At 45.6% G+C, this 6,628-nt stretch overlaps 1 long non-coding RNA gene across 1 annotated transcript; it reads left to right on the top strand.

The window, feature by feature from the left end:
* Window positions 1-1,251: 1,251 nt before the first annotated feature.
* LOC311338177 lies at window positions 1,252-2,993 on the top strand. Its single transcript, XR_014633147.1, has 3 exons — window positions 1,252-1,341; window positions 1,613-1,677; window positions 2,864-2,993. It is a non-coding gene; the product is annotated as an uncharacterized lncRNA (long non-coding RNA).
* Window positions 2,994-6,628: the final 3,635 nt, after the last annotated feature.

Genomic DNA, 6,628 nt, shown 5'->3' with positions numbered 1-6,628 from the left:
AAGCGACAATGGCTACTTGGTACAATGGATGATGGACTAACGGCATTCCGAATGGACAGAATCGGATGAGAAACCAACCAACTGACTGAAGATGGAAGATGAACCAGTCTGCGGCGTGGCTTCCCTGCCTAACCTCATCATGATGGACTGCTAGCCCTCTGGTTCTCCTGTACTCCTGCCCTGAGATCCAAGTCTTTCTCGGGCTGAATTGTAACGACGAGGCTAGTTGGACCTGGGAGATGGGTCCCCCTTGAATCTGAAACCATCTTGGAAACATCCCGACTCGCGTCCCTGTCGAGCTGCAGTTGTGCTCTTCATCAGAAGAGGAGGTGAAGAAAGCCTCACTGGGGCTTCAAGGTCTATGAAGAGGAACGTTGAAATGTGCTCCATGATTCTCTCCTGTAAGAGCTGGGTTGTATTCTAGTCGCCGAGAGGGGGAGCCTCACAGCCTACCCTTTGGCGTTTCTCCTCGGGGAGTCCCTGTCACGGTCTTGACGGACGTTCCAGGTCATGTAACTGATGTCACGACAGCCTTTTGAAAACTTGGGTTTCTCCTGAGGGGGAACTTCTACAGAACTGTGGGCGTCAGATGGCACAGTATCCCAGCATGCATCTCTGGTCACTCAGATCACACCCTGATCAGTAAGGCAACGCTCATGCGATGTGCATGCAATGTTTTAGAGTAGTAAGGAAGTAGACAAAAGGCATGAGAACAGTTTGTTATTTTGTACGGTTGTCAGCCTTGTTTATGGGTGGGAATTATTTGCTTAATGGGGGGAATATGAAATGTATAGTCAATTATTTGTACATGAACCAACTGCAACAAACTACTAGATCTGCTCAAGGTAAGTCTGTTGGCTGTATTTTGCAACGAGACGACCAAAGCACCGCAAGATCTCCATCGTCGTTCCAGCTCAAGGTAAGGGGCTTCTGTGGGGGGGGGGGGGGGGTGGTTGGTAGTTAGATTCAAGACCGCTATGTGCACGTGTCTATAAAGATGCTGTCTGACTTCACAGGATCTCCTGGACCAGAGGCAGGGGACCAGCAGGTGACCAGATCCCCAAGACCAGGCATAGGAGACCAGAGGCTACCAGATCCCGCTGGACCAGTATGGGGCACCAGGGTGATATAATAATAATAATAATAATAATAATAATAATAATACTACATTGGATGTGTATAGTGCTTTTCTCGCTCTAAATTATAATGTAGGGTAACTAGATCCCCCTGGACCAGGAATGGGGCACCAGGCTGGACCGGAGGCTGTGGACCAGAGGGTATCCAGATCCCCCTGGACCAGGAATGGGGCACCAGGCTGGACCGGAGACTGGGGACCGGAGGGTAACCATCACCAAACACTTGACACCTGGAGGTTCTTTTTAATTATTCAATCTTTTTAAATTAACGATCGTAGAGCGTGTTAATTAGTTTTTCCTTCAGATTTTTCATTCTGTGAATTTTAGCCAAAGCTGTGATTTGAGGTAATTACGGTCACATCAGCTGCTACTACTGTAGTTTATCCAGCGTACATCAAGGTGGACACTAAAACACAACTAAAACGTAACAGCTGGTCACACTCACACCTTTTAATGTGTGTTTGTGTTGTGAACAGATGAAGCTGACGACCCACCAGGAGCGAGACGAGGACTACGATGGGACTGCTCAAGTCTTTGGAAGGTTAATACCAACAATTTTTTTACATTGTTTCACCACCAGAGCTATGCTGTTAAATTCACACAATGTTTTACTATAGTCCTGAATTACAAATTCCCAAGTGTGCATGTTTCATGTTGAAGTTTAAAACATGAAATTTATCTTCTATGTCTATATTCTACATTCAAGACAGCGCTTTGATTCAGAATTATTTAAACGAGGTGTCCAAAGAATAATAAACTACTAACAGTTTAGAATTCTCCAAACAAAAGTATTTTCTTCAAGTCTAATTATTTACAATTTCAACACACATGGTATTAACTAAAGAAATCATGGACAAAATGATGAGGAACCCTTGGCTGAGGAGAGCTGATGGAGGAGCCACCTATCTGGAGGGAGACCCGGAATCTGGTTAGCCTCCTAGCTGGACATCGTTAGCCTCCTAGCTGGACATCGTTAACCTCCTAGCTGGACATCGTTAGCCTCCTAGCTGGACATCGTTAGCCTCATAGCTGGACATCGTTGGCCTCCTAGCTGGACATCATTAGCCTCCTAGCTGGACATCGGTAGCCTCCTAGCTGGACATCGGTAGCCTCCTAGCTGGACATCGGTAGCCTCCTAGCTGGACATCGTTAGCCTCCTAGCTGGACATCGTTAGCCTCCTAGCTGGACATCGTTAGCCTCCTAGCTGGACATCGGTAGCCTCCTAGCATGATTGATATCGTTAGCTTCATAGCATAATGGATATCGTTTACCTCATAGCGTTATCTGTATCGTTAGCCTCATAGTATAATTGAGATTGTAGCATAATAGCATAATTGATTGCATTAGCCTCATAGTATAATCAATATCAGTAGCCTCAAAGCATAGTCAACATCATTAGCCTAATAGCATCATTTATATCGTTAGCATCATAGCGTTATCAACATTGTTGGCCTCCTGGCATAATTGATATCGTTAGCTTCATAGCATAATGGATATAATTTACCATAATGGATATGATAATGCATAATGGATTTACCGTTATCTGTATCGTTAGCCGCATAGTATAATTGATATTGTAGCCTCATAGCGTAATGGACATCGGTAGCCTCGTAGCGTAATGGACATCGGTAGCCTCGTAGCGTAATGGACATCGTTGGCCTATGGCTAACAACATAGCTCATGCTACGAGGCTAACGATTAGTGTTTTTCCTCTTCAACATTTCAGTGACCCACCGACGGCGCCTCATCAGAGCTGGACGGTGGAGACTTCGGATTCAACGTCTACCTCGCAGGACGTGACTTAAGTCACGGGTTGTCAAGGGTTCCTTGGTTCCTTGGAGGGTTCCTTGGTTCCTTGGAGGGTTCCTTGGTTCCTTCATGGGTTCCTCATGGTTCAGTGTTAGGGTCAGATGGTCTCACAATGAACCGTTGTTTTTTTTGATTCACATCCCAGAATTGTTTCTCTGTGCGCACAGTTGTTGAAATGTATACTGATGTTGTTTTATGATATAAAATCATTTAAAACGACCTGGCTGTGTGGCTTGTGTGGTCATTTTTATTATACACACGCCTGTTACCCTAATAAGGTAAGGTAACCTCCCCCCTCCTCTATACCCTCACCTCCATCCTCCCCCTCACCTCCCACCTCCCCCCTCCCCTATCCTCCCCCTCCCCTATACCCTCACCTCCATCCTTCCACCTTACCTCCCCCCTCTACCCTCACCTCCTCCCTAATCTTCCATATTCCCTATCCTCCCCCTCCCCTCCCACCTCCCCTCCCCTATCCTCTTCTCCTAACCTCCCCCCTCCCCTAACCCTGACCCTAACCATAACCTTGACCTCCCCTCAACCCTATACCCTCCCCCATACCCTAACCTCCCCCTCCTCTATACCCTCACCTCCCCCTCCCCTATACCCTAACCTCCCCCCTCCTCCTCAGAGTGGATCTAATGTACCCCTCTCCTCCTCCTCCTCCTCCTCAGAGTGTATCTAATGTACCCCTCTCCTCCTCCTCCTCAGAGTGTATCTAATGTACCCCTCTCCTCCTCCTCCTCCTCAGAGTGTATCTAATGTACCCCTCTCCTCCTCCTCCTCAGAGTGTATCTAATGTACCCCTATCCTCCTGCTCCTCAGAGTGTATCTAATGTACCCCTCTCCTCCTCCTCCTCCTGCTCCTCAGAGTGTATCTAATGTACCCCTCTCCTCCTCCTCCTCCTCCTCAGAGTGTATCTAATGTACCCCTCTCCTCCTCCTCCTCCTCCTCAGAGTGGATCTAATGTACCCCTCTCCTCCTCCTCAGAGTGGATCTAATGTACCCCTCTCCTCCTCCTCAGAGTGGATCTAATGTACCCCTCTCCTCCTCCTCCTCCTCAGAGTGGATCTAATGTACCCCTCTCCTCCTCCTCTTCAGAGTGTATCTAATGTACCCCTCTCCTCCTCCTCCTCCTCCTCAGAGTGTATCTAATGTACCCCTCTCCTCCTCCTCCTCCTCCTCCTCAGAGTGGATCTAATGTACCCCTCTCCTCCTCCTCCTCCTCCTCAGAGTGGATCTAATGTACCCCTCTCCTCCTCCTCCTCCTCAGAGTGGATCTAATGTACCCCTCTCCTCCTCCTCCTCAGAGTGGATCTAATGTACCCCTCTCCTCCTCCTCCTCCTCAGAGTGGATCTAATGTACCCCTCTCCTCCTCCTCTTCAGAGTGGATCTAATGTACCCCTCTCCTCCTCCTCTTCAGAGTGGATCTAATGTACCCCTCTCCTCCTCCTCTTCAGAGTGGATCTAATGTACCCCTCTCCTCCTCCTCCTCAGAGTGGATCTAATGTACCCCTCTCCTCCTCCTCCTCAGAGTGGATCTAATGTACCCCTCTCCTCCTCCTGCTCCTCCTCCTCAGAGTGGATCTAATGTACCCCTCTCCTCCTCCTCCTCAGAGTGTATCTAATGTACCCCTCTCCTCCTCCTGCTCCTCCTCCTCAGAGTGGATCTAATGTACCCCTCTCCTCCTCCTCCTCCTCCTCAGAGTGGATCTAATGTACCCCTCTCCTCCTCCTCCTCCTCAGAGTGGATCTAATGTACCCCTGTCCTCCTCCTCCTCCTCCTCCTTCTGCTCCTCCTCAGACGGAAGAGGAGAAAATGTCTTCCTCTAACTCCCAGTTTCTCATTTGGAGCGTGGGGAGAGAGAAGCCGTTTCTCAATTTGCGTTCTCGTGTGTTCTCGTGTACTTGCGTTCTCGATAAACGTCATCAGTGGTAGCCCAAGCACTGTTCCAATTCCAAGTACGCGAGTACTGTCGTAAAACCCGTGTGTGTTCTCGATGCGTTCTCGATGAGGCCGTTCTACCGAGGATGCATCGGAGGAGACTCGTGTGGACTTGGGACCGTTAAATATCCCAGAATGCATCATCGAGTCCGCTGCTGTTCCAATTGCAGGTGCGTACTCGCGTTCTCGGAAGTCTGTACTTGAAAGTCCGGACTTGCCAAGTACGTACTTCCAAGTCCGCGAGAACGTAGTCCGCGTACTTGGTATTGAGAAACGGCTTAAGTTTAGTTTCCTCAACAACGCGTCCTCTCCTGGCCCCACGGTGTGTGTGTGTGTGTGTGTGTGTGTGTGTGTGTGTGTGTGTGTGTGTGTGTGTGTGTGTGTGTGTGTGTGTGTGTGTGTGTGTGTGTGTGTGTGTGTGTGTGTGTGTGTGTGTGTGTGTGTGTGTGTGTGGTTCTACTAACGTGTAATTAACATAACATAATTGCTAGGCATCGTAACATAATTTCCTGTTATAATGAGGCTGATATAGTTATAGGAACAAATAATAAAGCTGTTGAGAACTCTTCTATTAAAGCTTCATTACTCTTTATAATTAGTCTTATAAAGTTATAGCAAATACTCTTTATAATTAGTCTTATAAAGTTATAGTAAATACTCTTTATAATTAGTCTTATAAAGTTATAGTAAATACTCTTTATAATTAGTCTTATAAAGTTATAGTAAATACTCTTTATAATTAGTCTTATAAAGTTATAGTAAATACTCTTTATAATTAGTATATAATTAGACAGACAGACAGACATTAGTTGATTGTTAGTTACAACAGGTACAGTTTTGCTGCTCGACTGCGGAACTAAAGTCGGGGACTCTTTTGGGGGACGGACGCCCTGTGTTAGCAGGGTGGTAAAACAAGCCATTAAATCAACACCTTTAACTCCACCTGTGTCTTCTGTTGATCAATACACCTCAGATTATTACAACATAGGTTATGATCATGCGTTTTATTCGTACAAACAGAACGTGTGTGCGTTTTAAACTCCCCGTTTTAATCCCGCTTTGCGTGCGGTCCCGTTCCTCGCCATTAGATGTCGCTGTTCAGTCTGTTCCCATTTTACATTACACCTTTATTAGACAGTGTTCATATAAAACACATATTATTCAGTCTGTTCCCGTTTTACATTACACCTTTATTAGACAGTGTTCATATAAAACATATATTATTCTGTCTGTTCCCATTTTACATTACACCTTTATTAGACAGTGTTCATATAAAACATATATTATTCAGTCTGTTCCCATTTTACATTACACCTTTATTAGACAGTGTTCATATAAAACACATATTATTCAGTCTGTTCCCATTTTACATTACACCTTTATTAGACAGTGTTCATATAAAACATATATTATTCAGTCTGTTCCCATTTTACATTACACACACACACACACACACACACATTGAATTACAAAAATAATAAAGAACAAATTCTGATGTTTCAAAGTATCACATGTAAACGTAATGGATGAAATGTTTTAATTTAGTACTTTCTATACATTTATACTTAGGGACTTTAGGGATTCGTTCTAAACCTTTTAAGAAGACGGTGGTGTCATCGGCCAGTTGGCTCATAATGATCTGTTCATCGAAAACATTCAGCTTGACAACATCAGAGTTTAGAATAAGAACGGCCAACATTTCTTCTGCCTAAACAAAGAGGAACGGGGAGACGTT

This window comes from Micromesistius poutassou (assembly GCF_964030765.1).
Source record: "Micromesistius poutassou genome assembly, contig: SCAFFOLD_5075, whole genome shotgun sequence".
NCBI classification, from domain to species: Eukaryota; Metazoa; Chordata; class Actinopteri; order Gadiformes; family Gadidae; genus Micromesistius; species Micromesistius poutassou.
Note: the sequence above shows the minus strand (reverse complement) of the source record. Positions and strands in the feature narration are given on the sequence as shown.